At 44.1% G+C, this 20832-nt stretch overlaps 1 protein-coding gene across 1 annotated transcript in view; it reads left to right on the top strand.

Annotated features, from left to right (window-relative positions):
* plcb4a (phospholipase C, beta 4a) overlaps positions 1-20832 on the top strand; it is a 600847-nt gene that overhangs the window by 149940 nt on the left and 430075 nt on the right. The window contains exon 2 of the mRNA XM_070889861.1: positions 19401-19465. The gene's annotated coding sequence lies outside the window, so the exon portion shown is untranslated. The remainder of the gene's footprint in view (positions 1-19400; positions 19466-20832) is intronic.

Raw genomic sequence — 20832 nt, 5'->3', positions numbered from 1 at the left:
GACCTGGACAACGGTGCCCTCAAGGAAAGCGAGTCAGCAGTCCCCTGCGAACTGCTAGACAAGACGAGGCAGCCCCACCGTCGCTTCGACAAAACGCTCACTCGCTCAGACCGCTTCCCAGGGAGCAGCAGCGACACTGTGCAACCGAAAAAGGACAGGGTGGTCACTGACACATCAGCTGTCTTTGGGCCTGCCCAATACTAGGAGTAACGGCAAGAGCCCAGAGCTCCTGCAACTCGAGCTAAATGAGCTCACCTCGCCCACAGACCCACTAGCATGGGGCGCTGTGCCATCACCACGACCCGGATCTCATCTGGCCGTGTTGGAACCAGACTGTCCTTGTCTACCTGTACTGATATACCTGCATTGATCATGTAAATGTACCACACAAAAAGAAACGCAACTGTAATCCACCCAACAAATATACCAAGTTGTAAATATAAAACCCATGTGATGAACTTGAATGCAACTTGCATGTAACGGGCCATTAGCATGATCTCTGTGTGTGGAGGGAGAATGGAGTAGTCATGGACTCACAACCAGAAACCATGGGGACCTCCACTGGCAACAAATCTCACTACCAACCCACCCAAGCTAGAAGTGACCCTCCAATGGTCAACCAGGAAGAGCAAAGCCCAGGTCACCGTCAATGTACGAGTCAATTTGCATTAAACACTTGGGAGTGGGGGGGGGGGGAGGGGGAAATGATGTCATGTATGTAGACCATGTATACTAACTGTATAGTCACATAAGGTGTGCCACCAGAGGGCACTGCGGTGGGAGACCTGAGGGTCACTTGCATAGATGTGCAGGGCCCAGTATAAAAGGCTGCCCACCATGCTTGTGCCTCACTCTGGAGTTACAATAAATGGGACTAAGGTCACAACAGCTCAAGTACAATACTAGACCTCGTGGAGTCATTCAAAAGAGTATTAAAGACATAACAGAACTTGTTAGAAAAGCTATCTTGCAATTGTCTGGTAATGTCTTCATTAACAGCCCTTAGTTGAGTTGGTGGAGAAGTGAGTGTGATATTGCATTTTAGTTTCTAAATATGTTCATGCAGAGCGACTGCAAAAGAAAAAGTCACATAGACCAGCAAAAAGTGCCAATGACACTTAAATCTAGGGCACCTGCTCGAGAACAGACCTATTGATCATCTGTATGAGAGAATGTTTGGCAAGCCTTTACTGGTGGAATTAGGATGACCCAGCAAAGTCTCATCCCATTTTCATCTAAATTATGTTACTTGAAAGTGACGCAATGATGAGTTTTCAAACAGTTTAAAGGAAGAAAAATACTTGCATTTATATAGCGCTTTTCACGACCTCAGGATGTTACAAAGCGCTTTACAGCCGATGAAGTACTTTTGAAATGTAGTCACTGAAATGTAGTCACTGTTGTAATGTACTGCATTGCGGCAGCTGGTTTGTGCACTGCAAGATTCCAGAGATCCCTTGGGGAAGAGTGATCATAACATGGTAAAATTATTTATTAAGATGGAGAGTGACACAGTTAATTCAGAAACTAGGGTCCTGAACTTAAGAAAAGGTAACTTCGACGGTATGAGGCGTGAACTGGCTAGAATAGACTGGCAAATGATACTTAAAGATGACATGGATGAACTTCAGCAATTGTACATCCCTGTCTGGAGTAAAAATAAAACGGGGAAGGTGGCTCAACCGTGGCTAACAAAGGAAATTAAGGATAGTGTTAAATCTAAGGAAGAGGCATATAAATTGGCCAGAAAAAGCAGCAAACCTGAGGACTGGCAGAAATTTAGAATTCAGCAGAGGTAGACAAAGAGTTTAATTAGGAGGGGGAAAATAGAGTACGAGAAGAAGCTTGCCGGGAACATAAAAACTGACTGCAAAAGCTTCTATAGATATGTGAAGAGAAAACGATTAGTGAAGACAAACGTAGGTCCCTTGCAGTCGGATTCAGGTGAATTTATAATGGGGAACAAAGAAATGGCAGACCAATTGAACAAATACTTTGGTTCTGTCTTCACGAAGGAAGACACAAATAACCTTCCAGAAATACTAGGTGACCGAGGATCTAGTGAGAAGGAGGAACTGAAGGATATCCTTATCAGGCGGGAAATTGTATTAGGGAAATTAATGGGATTGAAGGTCGATAAATCCCCGGGGCCTGATAGTCTGCATCCCAGAGTACTTAAGGAAGTGGCCCTAGAAATAGTGGATGCATTGGTGATCATTATCCAACAGTCTATCAACTCTGGGTCAGTTCCTATGGACTGGAGGGTAGCTAATGTAACACCACTTTTTAAAAAGAGAGGGAGAGAGTAATTGGGTAATTATAGACTGGTTAGCCTGGCACCAGTAGTGGGGAAAATGTTGGAATCAATTATTAAGGATGAATTAGCGCATTTGGAAAGCAGTGACCAGATCGGTCCAAGTCAGCATGGATTTATGACAGGGAAATCATGCTTGACGAATCTTCTGGAATTTTTTGAGGATGTAACTAGTAGAGTGGACAAGGGTGAACCAGTGGATGTGGTGTGTTGGACTTTCAACAGGCTTTTGACAAGGTCCCACACACAAGAGATTGGTGTGCAAAATCAAAGCACATGGTATTGGGGGTAATATACTAACGTGGATCGAGAACTGGTTGGCAGACGGGAAGCAGAGAGTCGGGATAAACGGGTCCTTTTCAGAATGGCGGGCCGTGACTAGTGGAGTGCTGCAGGGCTCAGTGCTGGGACCCCAGCTCTTTACAATATACATCAATGATTTAGATGAAGGAATTGAGTAATATCTCCAAGTTTGCAGATGACACTAAACTGGGTTGCGGTGTGAGCTGTGAGGGGGACGCTAAGAGGCTGCAGGGTGACTTGGACAGGTTAGGTGAGTGGGCAAATGCATGGCAGATGCAGTATAATGTGAATAAATGTGAGGTTATCCACTTTGGGGGCAAAAATGCGAAGACAAAATATTATCTGAATTGTGGCAGATTAGGAAAAGGAGAGGTGCAACGAGACCTGGGTGTCATGGTTCATCAGTCATTGAAAGTTGGCATACAGGTACAGCAGGTGGTGAAGAAGGCAAATGGTATGTTGGCTTTCATAGCTAGGGGATTTGAGTATAGGAGCAGGGAGGTCTTACTGCAGTTGTACAGGGCCTTGGTGAGACCTCACCTGGAATATTGTGTTCAGTTTTGGTCTCCTAATCTGAGGAAGGACATTCTTGCTATTGAGGGAGTGCAGCGAAGGTTCACCAGACTGATTCTAGGGATGGCTGGACTGACATATGAGAGACTGGATCAACTGGGCTTTTATACATTGGAGTTTAGAAGGATGAGAGGGGATCTCATAGAAACATATAAAATTCTGACGGGACGGGACAGGTTAGATGCGGGTAGAATGTTCCCGATGTTGGGGAAGTCCAGAACCAGGGGACACAGTCTTAGGATAAGGGGTAGGCCATTTAGGACTGAGATGAGGAGAAACTTCTTCACTCAGAGAGTTGTTAACCTGTGGAATTCCCTACCGCAGAGAGTTGTTGATGCCAGTTCATTGGATATATTCTAGAGGGAGTTAGATATGGCCCTTACGGCTAAGGGGATCAAGGGGTATGGAGAGAAAGCAGGAAAGGGATACTGAGGGAATGATCAGCCATGATCTTATTGAATGGTAGTGCAGGCTCGAAGGGCCGAATGGCCTACTCCTGCACCATTTTCTATGTTTCTATGAGACAATGACTAGGCAATGTCAGTCGAGGGATAAATATTGGCAAGGACAGCAAGAGAACTCCGCTGCTCTTCTTCGAATAATGTTGTGACATCTTTTACATCCATCTGAGAGGCCAGATGGGGCCTCAGTTTAACGTCTCATCCGAAAGACGGCATTTCCGAAAGTGCAACACTCCCTCTGCACTGCACCGAGATGGCAGCCTACATTATGTGCTCTCAAGTCTCGAGTGGGACTTAAACACACAATCTTCTGATTCAGAGGCAAGTGTGATACTATTGAGGCTGTCTTCTTAGATCGTCATTTTGTGTATTTGGAAATCAAAAGGTTAGTTCAACACTTATTGATGAAGACAGGGTTATTTTTATTGAAATATATAAGTAATTTTGCAACATTGTAATTTGACAGTTTTAAAATCAACTTATGTAAAAAAAAAAAGTAAAACAAAGTTTTGAAAATCATTACTTGGTTAGACTTGTTGTTATTGTGAGATAGATAAGCCTTGGCAATTGAAGCTTTGGGTTATAGAGCTTGACATTCATTGCAGACATTTGATCTGCATGTGGGAACTGCTGATCAGGCTTCAACCTTCAGTTCATATGGAGATCATTTATCAGGGGGACATTGCATGGTGAGATTATAATGACAGATGGGTAGCACGAAGCAGATTTTGTTGAGGTTAGCAGCCCCTCCATAGAAGTGGTTATTAATTCTGATGATGTGTGACCCAGTAAATAATGAAGCATAGCATGATAATTGCATGCAACTGTGGCTGACCACTGATTTTGAAGTAGTTGTTGTGAATGTAAGTTCACCATGGTAATTACCTTCAGAGCAACTGCAGCTTCACTGAATTCCGTGTTACTTGTACTGGGTATTTTTCCAGATTTCAACTCACATACTACAACACTAAAGTCAGCTGAAGTTACAGTAACAGTACTGCTCATGTGTTGATAGCTTTGTCAATATAATAATAGCCCGGAATTTGCTGTTGTAATGATGGCGAAACTGTCAACGCTCGCCGCTAATACTGCAAAACTGACAGCAACTTCTGGTATCAGTACATGCGCAGTTAAAGGCGCAAATCCGGAAGCTGCTGTCAGTGATTTCCTGTTCTTGCACGAGGTGCGCTGTTGCAGTCACTGATTTGACGTAATCTTCAACTATTTACATACTATTCTCACTGTAACAACCAATGAAAATGTTCAGTCTTGTTCAGTCAGGAGTAACTGAGTTTTTAATGACTTACTAAGTCATAATTACTGCTGAACAACCTCTCAGGCCCTGAAAAACTAAATTTACCAGTATGGAGTCTCAGTTCCCCGGAAGAACATTTAAAAATGAGAGTTTTAATAAAATAATTTTTTGAAAGCTTTTGTTCTGATATTTACATTTCTCCCTTAACTTCATGTGCCTATCCCAATCTTTATTTCGCTTTCTGTACAATGATATGGATGTGATTTATATTCCCTACTTTTTACTTCCTGCTTTGCTGTCTGTGAGAATTATTCAATCTGATTGGTTGATCAGCCTGTCTGCTGCTTGCCCTGTTGCTGGATATCACAGAAACACTGTAAATGGTACCAAATAGAAACTGACATCAGGAATGAGGAAATCTACGAGCTAGAGCCCCAGAAATCTTCAAGGTCAGCGGCGAGCGGCATCCTTTCGCATGGTGAAAGTGGGAGCCTGATTAAAATGTAACATTTGCTGGCCTGGTTTCCCAGGACTGGGGAAACCCAGCAACAAAATGGAGGTGGGGGCTGCTGAGTAAAGTCTTCCCTACCGCGATCGGCGACCTCTTTCCCCCCCCACTTCCCCTACTCCCCAACCCGGTGCCCCGATCTCTCACTCCCTACTCCCTCCCAATTGCCGGGGACAGTCCACAATGATTCCTGGATGCATCCACCTGCCACTGGTTTTCCTGCCTAACAGCCGGTCAGCCTGCCAATTTGGCCGGCTGTCAGGCGGGAAAGGCAAGAAATAAATTCTAATTAGTTCCCACCATTACATTCGGCAGGACCACTGTGTCCCTGGCCTTGCTGGATTTTCCTTGCACTACTGTGCTCTCCCTATAAATAGTGGGCCCATAGTCTTTATCTTCTATTATAAAATTGTTTTTTAGACTTCTATTTTTCCTTTTGTCTCTTTTTCACTATGATCTCAACCTTTCCGGGTATGTGGCAAGGTTTCAACTTTTCTTTTGTATTATTATTTCTTATTCCTATATTGTTTATTTAAACTCCTATTTTAAAACTTGCAAACTTATTTTATTTTAAACAATAAACTCTCCTTTTTTTCCTCTGCTTCCACAAAACTGCTTTGGGTGGATTTTCCAAAGCAGTAAGCTTAGCGCTCACTAATGCCGTGCCTTGCTAACTCGCAAGATTTTCACAGTCATCCCTAATTACTTGTTCACGATGGACCATCCCATATTGGGCCTTCTGCAGGCAGCTCATTAAAGTGGGGTGGGGGCAGAAAATTGCAAATGTGGACAGCCCTCAAAGGGTTGCAGCCAAAATTTAAGCCATTGCAAATATTTTGAATGTATTTTCAGCCTTGCCTAAAGACATGGCTGGCAAACCACAATGAGAAGGGAAAATAAGTTGCGGAAGAAAACAGAGTGTAGCAAATGATGAAGTGGCACAGCACATGACCGATCTGTTTGATGGCTAGGGAAGTGACTGTGGATTGCTGTGAGGAAAATTGCTACATTTGTTACTCCAGGGCACCTTTCCCAGAGTGCAGCATGCCTGGCCACAGGTGGCGACCTGTATCTGCATTGTGTACAATACCCGCACAACTTGAGCCCAAATGAAACTGTTACGGTAAAGTAGATGGTTCGAGGTAGATGGTCCGAAGATGTATGCCACAAGGTGTTATCTTTCAATCACAGATGCTGCCTGACCTGCTGAGTATTTCCAGCATTTTTTGTTTTTATTTCAGATTTCCAGTATCCACAGTATTTTGCTTTTGCCTTTAAATCTGTTAGTTTGCTTCTGAGCCCTACCAAGACCTTAGAATTCTATCATTGCTTGCATCTTCAAAGAGTTTCAGAGATAAAATCATTGTCATGCAATCTACTTGTATGATCTCTTACGGGCATACAAGATGGGCTAGAGGTTGGTTACCATCCATGACCCCTGTACTTTATGAAATGCAGCAATGTGACATTGAACAGCCATTGTTATTCAGTGTGAAAGCAGACGAGAGTCTGGCCTATGTATCATTCACCTGTTTGAAACATATGTGAGCAGCACATTAGCTGTTAGTGTATTTCATCTCAATATCGTGGCGCATATTCTGCATGAACCGAGAGCTGCAGTCAGGCCAGATATTGTGTGCGGAAGCCTGCAGTTATGGCTTGGCATGGGCTGTCCAGCTCTGGTGCTTGATTTACTCCCTGTTATGCTTTCTCTCATCTTGTATTACATCAACTATGAAATACTGCTTTTGAGCACTTTAGAGCTTAACTCCTGCTGGTAATTTTAGCTTGACTTGGCGACTGCCACAAGACTATTCATTTAGATGCCTTTCCAGTCTCCCAGCGCTATTGAAAGTTTGTATTTTAAGGGCTCCCACACCTTTTTCATGACTAGGAGCTGGCCTATGCCTCCCAGCTCAATCAGCTTATGTTGTTCTGCTGAGGTCTTGTGAAAGATTCAGTTGCAGTTAGATTTCTGAAAAATTGGCTATTTTACGTTCCACATGAACATTACACTCTGTTGGAAAAAGAAAAAACACAGATGAAGAAAAATGTCATAAAAATGGACACAAGTAAAACATACAAAAAAACTAGAAAATAAGACGAAAAGCCTCCCACTCTCAGAACTTTACTTCGCATGATCGTATCTTGGGCTAGGACATTTATCCATTTTAATAGATTATAATATTGAAATGAAGTTATGGCTCATTTTTGGTGAGACTGGTAGAGTAATTCAAAAGGCCTGGAGGAAGATTGCGCTCGATGCCAAAGTGATACAGATCTGAGCCATTGTGACTGAAAAATATAACTTTATATCCTATTCATTGTGGTTCATATTGACTGAAAACGAGTGCCAAAGAATGTTTTTTTTTTAGCTAATAGTACACTGAAGTCTGACCTTGCAGGTCATTGCAGTGCCCAAATTATACTTTTGTCTTTCTTTTGGAGTGACAAAGTACTCCAAATTTCTCATAACCAGTGGACCAAGATTTCAAAATGGTGCTGTCCGCACAAGTTAAATATAGATGAGAAAGGCTAATCAGCCCTTCAATCCAGAAAGGCACGACAAAGGCAAAATTGCCCTTTTTTAAAGCCCTATTAGTGCCTTCGGGGATAGCTAATGGGGCGTAACAAGGTTAGCACCTGGGGGAAGGGGTCGATAGCGCCTCGGGGAAATTGGGCCGGAGGTTTGTGCCGGTAGTGTCATACCCCCGGGCTGGCGCACGCACAGCGATGATATCATCGGCGTGGGCGCTGAACCTTTTGCACTCTGTGGGGGAAATTGCCCCGCGGGCAGCGAGGATGGTGCCACCCAATGTCACCAGCTGCTTCGGATATCTGCCGCTGGGGTGCCCATTAAAGGTGAGGCCATTTGCGCCCTGGGCCGCCATATTTTTCTGTTGGCTGACTTCTGTCGACCCGACAATGGCGGTCCTTGCTTCAACCGGGCTGCCATCCTACAGCTCGGCACTCCATTTTAGATGTTGGGCTGTTGGCCCGATTGAGGGTGTCCCTGGTGGCCCAGTGGCAGTCGCCAAAGGGACTGCAGCATGCGCAGCTCTACCGCCCCGGGAGCACCCCTCCACAGACGTGGAGCGCCTTCGATATTACTCCGGCTCCGTTGAGGAGCAAATTCTGCGCCAGGGCGGAACTTCCAGGCCGGGCGATAAATGTCCTGGCCCCGGAAGGTTACTGCCTCCAAATGGGGCGTGGGGCAATTTCACCCGCAACAGTCCTTCCATTATAACATCCATGGCATTGAGAGTGCAAATTCATATTTTGCCTAACTTGTTCTTTAGTTTCTGAGCTGCTGCCTCAGATTCAATTACTACTTAGTTTAATATGGGACACATATTTAACCAATTTACATTGAGCTTCTGAATCTAAATCATTGTTTCCAATTTACATTAATCATGATTCCAGCACTGATCACTGGGAACCCCACCTTGATGTAATTCTTGTAAAAAAATATCTGTTCAGCCTTATCCATTTCCAGATCTTGCCCTGAGTCCCTACTGCTATTACCTTGAATAATAGAGGTTCATTTTAACCTAACTTACGCAGTGAGAAGCTGACAGGGTTGGGTCAGCCTCCCATTTTACACCCGCCCAATTTTACTCTCCCTTGAGCGGGCGGCTAACCCAATTCCTTCAGCTTCCCACTGGGCGGGTGAGGTTAAAATTACCCCCATGGTTTTTTATGCAGAACTTTGTCAAATGGTCTTTGGAAGGCAAGGCAGAGTACCATGTACCAGTCAGATCGGATTTCCACAGTCAGCTTGGGAGGTCACTTTTTCATAAAAGTCAAGAATGTTGGTCAGACAGGATCTTTCCCTTCTGAAACCATGGCCAGGGGTTTCCTTGAGCTGCTTCCTTTCTTGTACCGTAACTTAGCCAGAAATGCTGCACAAACGCCATTTACATGCGTAAAGGGGGTTTTATTCGTACTTCTGGCTAAGTTAGAGTGGCAGAACGGAAGTTGCTGGAACATGTTGTCAGACTATTATCATACAGGTACAGGTGCAGTGTCGAGAATCCGGAACCCGAGGCTATTCCAGATTCCGGGCTTTCGATCTTCTTTCTGATGTCACGAATCCGGAAACACCCGAGCCCAGGTTTGGGTATTTCTGGATTTTGGAATGTCAGAAGGAGAGGGGGGTCCCTGCCGAGTTGCCGTTCAGGCTACCGGCCCCGTCGATGAGGTCGTCGGGCAGGGCCCCACTGTGAAGGAGGTGTTCAGGCAGGCCGGCGAGGAGGTCCCGAGGTAGGGGCAGCAGCGGCGAGCGGGGCGAGGCGAGTGGTGGTGAGGCAAGGCCCAAGGTCAGGCAGTGATGGGGCCCCGAGATCGGTGGGTCCGGATTCCGGAACATTTCACGGATTCCAGACGACTCTGCCATCGATCGTTCCGGATTCCGAAACATTCCGGGTTCTGGAACTCTGGATTTTCGATGCTGCACCTGTAGTTGTTAAATTTATTCCGGATAATTGGTTTCATTATAGAATCATAGAAATTTAAGCACAGAAGGAGGCAATTTCAGCCCATTATGTTTATGCCATTGCTAACTTCACAACATGCTCTAATTCCATTTTCCTACTCATTCTCTGGACCATTTAATATTTTTCATTGTCTATCTAACTCCCTCTTAAATAACTGCAGTAATGTATTCCATATTTGAATAAAGCTTGAAGTCAAAATGTTGTTCCTAATCTCTCTCTCAGCAATAATTTTAAACTTATACCTCCTTGTTATCAATTCATCGACCAGTGGAAATAATACAACATTGTTTGTCTTCCCCACCCATTTCGTAATGATGAGCACTTCTTTAAGGTCTTCCCTTATTCTTCTCGCAGTTTTTCATCATAACTGTATCCTCTCATCCCCTCTCAATCTACCTAATCTTTGTTACATATTTCCAAGACTCCAACATCCTTTCCGTTATGGGGTGTCCAAAAAGGCAAATGACCCTTTCAATGTCTTATACAGATTCAGCATCACTCCTTGCTTTTGTATTCAGTGCCGTGTATAATCACTCGGATCTATTTGCGACATCATGCCAAACCCGGGGTTTGTTTCTCTGCTGAATTTTTGACTTGGTGTCCACTGCCTTATGTACAAAGTCCAGCAGCAAGCATTGAAAATTGAGGTGAAAGTGCCAACATAAATTGGATACCTCCATTGGCTCCAAGCTGAAACTAAAATTAGTAGTGATTACTTTTTTATTGCTCATAACAAGCTTTTTAAGACCAATTAAAACTTGTTTCTTTAACGACTGGTTCCACTGCTGCTGCATTCTATTTAAATGCCATAGTTTCTGTCTGTCCTTATCGGGCAATTTTAACTTAATACTGACCGGATCGGGTGCAACGCTGGTTTTACACCCCGCCCGATTTTACTCTCTATTGAAGTCAACGGAGAGTAATATTGGGCGGGGTGTAGAACTGATTTCCCCCCTGGCGGGTTAGGTTAAAATCACCCCCTTAGTGTGAAACAGAGTTGAAATAACAGGAGTTTACACATTGAGTATTGCAATGTAGTTCATATATTGGCACAGAAAACAGAGGGTGCACAGAACCCTCAAAGCCACTGACATCGTACATGCACAAAGACCATCTCAGGACCAACTATTTGGATATGACTACAGAACAGTGCATACAATGCCTGCAGTTACCCAGGGAGATGGTTACTTACTGACTTGTGCCATCTTCTTGCACCTCAACTGGAGAGAGAATCTGCTGTGAGCTCAGTTCTGCCTGTAGCTTTTAAAGTGGCCACAATCGTGAATTTTATTGCTTTAGCGTCCTTCCAAGTTGCCACATGGGATTTGTTATGTAATGATGTGTGTATCGTCCCAGTACCTTAAATGTAATGTAAGTACTATGCCACACCACAGAGGGCGCTGCGGTGGGAAACCCTGGTAGTACCTGTAAGAAGGACTATATAAGGGTGACCACCACACCTGGGAGGCACTCTGGAGCTGAACAATAAAGGACGAGGGTCACAGCAGTTAGACTTACACCAGACCGTGTGGAGTCAGTGATTTGTGTGCTACATACACCACATTGGCGACGAGGAAGCGGACGAACTCTACGCAACCATGGCTACTCTGGGCTCGCTAAAGGATTTTACCGTGGGCAATGATTGGGAGGCCTTTACGGAAAGGCTCGAGTACTACTTCACAGCAAATGACCTGATGGAGGACACATACGCAATGAGAGAGAAGCGTAAGGCGATATTGCTCTCCAGTTGTGGAGATGAGGTTTACTGTCTCGTCAGGAATTTGCTGGCACCTGGGAACGCCAGGGACAAGTCATACGAGGCGCTGACTGAATTCATTCGTGACCAGTTAAAACCGAAGGAGAGCATCCTCACGGCCAGATACAAATTTTACCATCACTGCAGACCTGAGGGCCAGGATATCACCAAATATGCTGCGGACCTCAGGAGACTCGCGGCGCCGTATGATTTTGGGACACACCTTGACGAGGCTTTGCGGGACGTTTTCGTCATGGGGATTGGCCACGAGGGCCTCCTTCACAAGCTGCTGGCCACGGAACCCACAGTCACTCTGACAAAGACCATCGCCATCAGCCGGGCATATATGACCTCGACTTGCAACACCAAGCAAATAATCCACATAGTCTCGAACCCGGCAGGCACTGTCCACAGGATAGCGCCCACCACGGACAAAACTGCAGAACGTGGCTCTGCCCGGGGCAGAGAACACGGACCTCGGGATCCTGGAGCTCAGAGTCCGCCGAGGGGAGCCAATCAAGCAGCACCATGCTGGCGCTGTGGAGGAAGCTATGGGGCTCACCGGTGCAGGTTTGCGGAGTACATGTGCAATACCTGCCATGTTAAAGGCCACCTTCAGCGTATGTGTAAAGGAAATCGGACTCACCATGTGGCTGAGGAGATGGGAGATGATCCACTGTTCAGCGAGGAGCAGGTAGGAGAAGATGAGGTGTTTGGACTGTATACGTGCACCGACGATTCGCTCCCAGTGATAAGTGAAGTAAAAATCAACGGAGTCCCAGTGAGTATGGAAGTGGACACGGGCTCGGGTCCGTCGTTGATGAGTCGGAGAACTTTTGATAAACTGTGGATTAACCCAGCTGCACGACCCAAGCTGGTCCCGGTCACAGCGAAGCTGCGTACCTACATCAGGAAACTGATACCTGTTCTCGGCAGAGCGATGGTGCAGGTATCCCACCGGGACGAGACACACGCTTTACCTCTGTGGGTCGTTGCAGGCGATGGGCCGACACTCCTCGGCCAGAGGTGGATGGGGACGGTCCGTGGGAGCTGGGAAGACTTCATTCCTCCACAGGCTGCTGCTCCCCGGGGTGCTGCCGTGCCCCGGGTCCCCAGAGAGCAGCGCCGACCGAGCTGGAGCTGCAGCCTCAATCCCCCCACAGGCAAGTCCCAGGCCTGGACCTCACACAGAGACCCTGCAGCCCCAGCCCCCACAGGCAAGCAGCCCTGCACAGAGGGGCCCAAGGGGGGGTGGGGGTTGAGCCGGCGGGGCGCTGCGGGAGGGGTGCTGAGGGATCCAGGGGCCGGCGGTTCGGAAAGGCCCTGCAGAGGAAGAGGCCCCGCTGAGGAGCTGTTAGCGTCGGTCGGCGGCCATGGCAGCAGCAGGGGAGGCCGCTACGGAGGCCGCGGGGGACGCGGCAAGTGCGGCCGCTGGAGAGACCACGGCGGTCGCAGGAGAGGCGGCAAGTCAGGTGGCAGCGGAGGGGAGCAGAGGCTGCGGCGGCGGAGGGCATCCGGAGCGGCGGAGAAGAAGATGGCGGCGGCATTGTGTCGGAGCTGCAGAGCATCAAAGATGGCGGCGCCCAAGGAGAAGCCTCGCGGAATCCTCCTGCATCAAAGATGGCGCCTTAAAGAGGAAATGCACCCGGGAGTCTTTAAAGGGCCTTACAAAGAGGTGGTCCCCACAAAGGATTTCTGCTTGGCAGAGCGAGTCTAAAATGAGCAATGTTAATGTGAGATAGTGAATTTATATTAAGAATTACTTTTTTTTATGCTGAATGGCCACTGTATTTGTGTAAAATAATGGATAAAGTACAATTAATGATAACGGTTAACAAGGAAATCAAGGTTCCGCTACCAGTCAATAACCAGTTAATGTACCAGATAATATGTACCATACTAACGCACTGTCTATGCCCACCTGCCTTCCGTTGGACAAGTGTGATGTTATGCAATGATGTGTGTATCATTGTCCTGCGTCCAGGTGGGGGGGGGGGAAGGTGATGTTATGTAATGATGTGTGTATCGTCCCAGTACCTTAAATGTAATGTAAGTACTATGCCACACCACAGAGGGCGCTGCAGTGGGAAACCCTGGTAGTACCTGTAAGAAGGACTATATAAGGGTGACCACCACACCTGGGAGGCACTCTGGAGCTGAACAATAAAGGACGAGGGTCACAGCAGTTAGACTTACACCAGACCGTATGGAGTCAGTGATTTGTGTGCTACATACACCACAGGATTTGACTGCAATGAGCTGTTTCTTAGTACACCAATGGATGCAAAAAGTCACCGAGACTGTGTTAAGCCATGCAGCTGTTACAAGCACCTCGGCAGTGAGCTGTGGTGGCAGAGATCCAGGCAACAAAGCTTCTTTGCGATTGCTAGTTTTTCAAGTGTTCAGGGCATCATTAATTGCACGTATTTACCTATTCAGGCTCTATTAAGCTGAGCATTGGCCTAAAAAATAGAAAATGATCTTACTCTTTCAATGTGCAGTATAATGTGTGATGTCAATCTGGACATCCTCCATGCTAATGCCCAGTATTGTGGGAGCTGCCGTAATTGTTGTTTCCTGTGACAATCCACTGTTCGCTATCTGTTCAGCAAAGATATCGGGCTCGATGCATGGCTTTGGGAGTGTTTGGCTACCCTCATTTTCCTTGATGCATGACACTATTTGCCACTGCAGTCAACTGCATGAGACACATGCCAAAAGCAAAGTGCATGGTGAGCAGTGTTTTGAAATTTTGAGCAATGATTTTGTTACCTGTTTCAATGTAGGCTGTCCCAGAGTAGAGTCACTGCTGACCTTGACAGCTTTTCTTTTGCATTCTGGCACCCCCAAAAAAGTAAAAATGAAATTGCATTTGTATAGCACCTTTCATATCCACACTATGTGCCAAAGCGTTTCACAGCAAATGACATACTTTTGAAATGTCGTCACTGTTATAATGTAAGCAAATGTGTCAACCAATTTTTGTACAACAAAACCCCACAAAAAATAATGGCCCGGAATTCACTGTTATTACCCCTTTGAAACTGACTGCGACTTCAGGATTTAGCACATGCGGATCCTAACCCGGAAATCCTGAAGTTGTGGTCAGTCATTCACTGCTCCGAAACTGGCTACACTGTTCACCCCACTGGCCCCCCACCCCCATAGCCGGGAATCAGTGAAATGAGTGAAACTAACGAAAACTTGGGTTTTTCTGCGGTAATATCGCTGTTGGATGCCCCATTAAATGTTGTTGAATTAGGTGTAACTGGGATTTAAATAGCTTATTGACTGCTCGACAAACGTTATGGCCCTGACAAACTAATTTAAATTTTGTGGAGTGTCACATTTATCCATTGAAAATTACAATTTTTAAGAAACTTTTTTCAAAAAAGTAATATTTTTTAAAAAGTTTGTTCACATTTACTTCAGGTTTACCTTTTCCCCATGTGAACGCCCCAATCTTTGTTTTGCTCTCTCACATTTTTAAAAAGTCAGAATAAAAGGAACTTCTTCACTTCCTGGTTTCCTTTCTGTGAGAATTCTGCATTGTGATTGACTGCTTAGACAGCCTGTTGATCTCACAGTAGTAGCTTGTGCTATGAAATTCCCACAAAATAACACTGATCTCAACTACATGTCGACTAAAACAAATTTCTCACCACAGAGATCACGAGTTCTTTGCAGGCAATTTTCCACGGGGCCATTGACCAATACTTTTGTTTCACCACTGACCACAAATTATGGGCCAATGCGATAAATAACCAGATAATCTGTTTAGTGATGTTGGTTGAAGGCTAAATGTTGGCCAGCACACCAAAAGAACTCTCATGTTCTTCTCTAAATGGTGTCATGAGATCAGCTAGTAACTAGATGCAAACTATATTTCATAGAGGCAAGTAACTTTTCCTCAATGACATATTCGAACATCCTGTATGCCAAGGAAGCTGAGCAGCAGCCTTCAACTCGTGTCCCCAACATAAAAGTGGCAGCAGGTGATATGGAATGCCACAGAAATCCTGCCAACCTATCTAAAGACTGCCCTCGATCCATCCCTCACCGTGTGAAATGTTCTCTTGCTGAGAAAGTGAGGTTCTTTCTGCTCCTAGGACTGAGAAGTTTCCATAAGAATGTGACATCGAGGGTGACTGTGGTGTGAGTATGTCCACCTCTTCACTCCAGGCTCCTGTGGCCCCAGGGTACCACATTCAGCTGCTGGAAGAGGACCAGGGGAACAAGAAGCTGCGGCATACCTGGTACATTGTACTTGGGATCACAGTAATACATTGACATAGATTAGAGACCTGTCTGCTTCTGAAGGCTGAATGTGATTACTGTCCTCTTATTAGACACCATTGCTATGCAAAGATATAACTCCTTGTGATTGACAATGCCTTCCCCATCTTTGGGAATTAACTCTAGTGAGTGGTGTAGGCTCAAGCATGCTCTCTCTTCTAAGGCATTTCTTGCACTAATGGCCAATACCAGCTCCTGACTCTATTCTATGGCAATGAGCCAAATGAACGTCGTGAGTATTATGGTACACAGATTACACTGCACATTTCTTCTCTCCTGCAGATTCTCATAAGGCTCCATTGTGACACTTACAATGTTGCATAGTACATATAAAGAAATAAAAACCTTAGCTGCCCATCCAATTTAATTTTTGCCTTGTTCTATTTATGCACAAAGTGCTCAGCTTTGTGCTCATGATGATTATCTCCTTAGCTTATAATGCTTATCCATTCATAAAATGCTGAACCCAATGCCGTTGAGCTTCATTAATTTTTTTTGCCTTAGACATAGCGAATTAGTGAGCTGTGGCTTTGGCAATAGGACTTTTCTAACCCTGCTGGCTGAACTAAAAATGCTGCCTTAGAGCACAGAGTACAGTTTCCATTGAAACCTCTTTCCTTGGTTTACTTATTGCATTTATGCTGCACTTCCCTTATTGTTCTCTTCATTTCAGACGCAGCATTGCCACACTAGGACAGATATGCTATAGCAGGCATCTTCTGCATTATGGGGAGCAGATTTCTGCAAGGTTCTCTGAGGCACCGAGCAGGTCCCAGTGTATCTGAGGAGCAATTGCAGTGCTGAGAGCAAGGCATATTTGAGCCATGGGAACATGAGCGCTCATGGATATTGGAACAGGAGCTTCTGTGTCCCCTTCTCTTTCTCTCTTTCCCTCTTGACTATCGCCTCCCCTCCAGGAAAAGCTGCCAGTGCTCTCTACAAGCTGCCTGCAGGCCCTTTACTGGATGATAATGCGTTTCTCCTCCCCCCCCCTCCCCACTGCTTCCGCTGCCCACCCCCCCGCCAGCTCTCCTGGCAGATGATGAGAAATTCATTGGGAATGCCAGACAGATATGCCAGTGAGATGAGCTTGTCTTCCAAGGCGAGGTCTGCTCATTTACATGCAGGTGTATGGATTGTTTGAATAAGACCAGAACCAGCAGTACTGCATAGGGATCGCATTATCTTTGTCACTTCCTTCCATGGACAAAGTCATGGTAGTCTTGGTTGGTTATTGCACTGACTGAAAATCTTGTGCTGATAAGCCAGCACTTCATTCATAAGCACAGAGAGATGTACAGTCAGTGATACGTGCTTTAGTGCTATTCTCTCTGAATCCTCAATTTTACACAGCAGTTTCAGTGGCCACAGCCCTCCCATCCTGATTGGTTTCTTTGTTTCAACCCATCAGAGAGCTCGGCCTGAATTAGGATCATGCTGGCGACAGCTAATTATTTCCTTAATTAGTGGCATTGCTGGCAGATACTCCAAAAGTGGAGGAATTTGTTCCAAATTACAAAATGTGTATTAAAAATCAGATTCTACAGCTTTAAAATCAACATAATGTAGGTTGACATTTCAGTGCAATACTGAGGGAATGATACTCTGGGGAAGGAGGAGTGAAGATTAACAAAATGAATAAAGCAATTGCATCTTGAGCAAATAGGGGAGAGGGTAATTTTTTATGATAGAAATAACTAAGAACAAGATGTTTTGGAGAGGAAAGAACAAAATTATTTGCATCTGATGCACACTTTGTAAGTGGTAAGTAAATACACATTATATGTAATATTTGCTGCGGTGTTGCCCAAGAACTAGGAGAATGGTTTCTGATATTTGCTGCAGTCACACTGCAGTCTTAACTCAATAGTGGTTTGCCCATTACTGTAATAGAGAAAATTTATTGAAACAATATATATCATTGGAATGACTAATAATAATTATGATAACACTAATAGTATTTCCTTGGCATTTTACAAAAGTTGCTTAGGGTGTTAATTTTGTTCATTCTTCCCCAAACCACCTCCTTCTCAGTATATATACATATTCTGCGCTGTAAATTCTATGTAATTCTATATATATGCTCTATCTTCCAGAATGGATTTGCAATATTTGCTTAAAATGCAATTGCTCTGTTTATTAAAAATTTAATTTTTAATACTGGGTTCAAGTTTTGGTTATATTTTTTGAATATTATTGAGCTCTGCCTGACATAATAATTATGTTGATGGCATTTATTAATACTGCAGACTACCTGCATTCTACTCTGATTGTTGCAAGGACGGGTAGTGTCTGTGACCTGTGGTGGATCGGCATCAGCCTGAGGCTAGGAATTCAGGAGGCATACAAGGCTACAAGGTGGGAAGAAGCAAGTTTGCTTCTGAAATAAAGAAAGTCGAGAATTTGTGCTAATTAGGAATAGATAACTTGCTTGAGCAGAAAAGAATTATAGTTTATTCAGTGCAATCACAAACCCAATTCCAAACAAATCCATTAAAATTGCTACTCAAAATGCCCCCAAAAGCCCAATACAAGCAGGATCTACATTAGCAGGCTAAACACTGCCCACTAGTTGATTTTACTGAATTGTAGACTAACTATTTATTTTGCAAGTGGAGATTTCAGAAATGAAATCCTATTGCACAAACTCCTCAGTTGGATTAGCTTGTTTGTTTATTACATCTACGAAGAATTACATTTTTCCAAGCATAAAAATGACAGCTTTCTAATTGTCCCAACCTACAAACTGATTGCAGATCAAGAAATCCCGAGTAAGCACTGCTGGTACTGAGAATCTTATATTAACCCTGCCAAAAACTCAAAGATAGAGGCAGACTTGTACAGGAGAAGGTTATTACAGGATTTCTAAAATGAACTAAATTGGCTTATGGCTAACTAGCATGACTTCTTGGAGAATCTTTCAACGTGTTTATTCTGTTATAAACTTAATTTTCAGGTGTATATATTAAATGAGTCAAAAAGCTGAAAGAAATTAGAGCAAAAATGTTTTGAGCGATTTAATTAGTTGATTTTATAACAGTAGTTCTTGTATGGTAGCTTTCAAAAATATTATATGATTTGATTGCTAAGCCTTTTCTATCTATCTAGTGAATAATGTTGCTTTTGGCTGGTTCAGATTTAGTTAAGTTAAGCCAGTCAGCATGGTTGAACATTGGTATCTTAAAGAAAGCAATAAAGAACTTGCATCTTTCACATCCTCAGGATGTTCCATAACACTTCACAGCCAATAAAGTACTTTTCAAGTTACTTGTAGTAACTGTTGTATTAAAATAAATTCATTTTATTGCTCGAATGTGTGACGCCATTGAAATTTTTAATGCTATGGATGGCTGATAAATGCAAAAATATGGATTAAAAAATAAATCCTCTCACAGGAGATTGTTAGCGAATCTTATATTGATTTTTATTCTCTTACAGAAGAAAGCAACCCATGACGCATTTGACAAACTCGAACGCATTCATCCAGACATAGTCATTGTTCGGTAAGCAATTTTTAAAAATAGGTTATCAGAAGAGGTAACAGTTGCTAAGCCATATTGAACTGCAGCATTCTTTTTTAAGCATGTATCCTGAACTATCACTGGACACTGCTCCTTGTAACACACTCCTCTTACTGTACACTGCTCTTTCTAGCGCTCTCCTATTACAAAGTATCATGAGGCTTGGGTAGACATTATTCGTGCTTTAGCCATTCAGTAGCCTCAGGGTCAGCATTGCGGAGACCTGCTTGTAATGAGCAGCCATTCAGTAGATATGCGGCGCCTTTAACAGCACCGCAGTTACACAAAGTGCTGTTCCTACACTCCCAGGTCTGGTCTTGCATGCTCTGCAGAGTTTCAGCTGGCAGTCCATTTGAAGAAGAGCCCAGTAAGTTATTTATTTATTTTGGTGGGGCTGAGAGGAGCTTCTCGCGGCATTTTGTGAGGATTCTACTGTACATCTGCCTGGAATGAAAATTTCCCATGCAATCTCACTGCTGGATATTGCTATGCTGCACTTTAAGATTGGAGGTTGCTCAAAGGGCAGTCAGGATATTTCATTTAGGCTGGGGGGCGGGGAGCAGGGTGGGGGAGCAACTCCAAGTTACAGAATCTTCAGTGCAGCAGGCCTGTGGCTTGAGTGCATTATTCACTTACTTTTAGGGCTGCTGGGATTCATGTCCTGCACTTTAGAAATGTATGTTATTGCTCTTGTTTATCTCAGGATAAGAGCTAATACTAACAAACAGGTAGAGTTTCCACTAGTTTGTGCTAATTTTATCAGCGCAATCTAGGTGAATTGGCCAAACCAGCACAAAAGATCAGGGAATTTTAAACACAAGTTATGTCGAGAGTAAGTTGAGTTTCTGTGATCTTTAAAAATCATTTTACCCAAAGCCGGCCCCGCCCATAAAACTGTCCATGCTCATATCTTGAAATAATGTGCATGGCGAGTTTCTGCCGATTGCGCATCTTTGCAGCCATTCTTGGGGGCTCTTCAAATTAAGTTGGTTTTCTTAGGCGTGCAGACACTAGTAGGCATATTTTAACGTCTTAAAAATTGTTTAATTTACTAAGAATCTGATTAGTTACACCAATGAAACGAATAAATGATTCATTATAATTTTTTAAGTCATTACTTGCAGGTGGAGGACTGGACACTCTTATTAAAAAGCTCTTTTTTGTTATAGACCTATTTCCAGCTGCATTAATAAAACTACACCAGGTTACCACTCTTAAACACATCAAGAAATATTTTTTAATGCAAAGATTTTAAAAAATTACATTTTATTACGCTGACAGATTGTGCTGGTTATCAGTAGATTTTATATTTGTGATTATACAAATTCATTTTAGCAGAAACTTGAACC

The sequence above is a fragment of the Pristiophorus japonicus genome, chromosome 9 (genome assembly GCF_044704955.1).
Source record: "Pristiophorus japonicus isolate sPriJap1 chromosome 9, sPriJap1.hap1, whole genome shotgun sequence".
NCBI classification, from domain to species: domain Eukaryota; kingdom Metazoa; phylum Chordata; class Chondrichthyes; family Pristiophoridae; genus Pristiophorus; species Pristiophorus japonicus.
The sequence above is the reverse complement of the archived record's forward strand: the minus strand, read 5'-3'. Positions and strand labels throughout refer to the sequence as shown.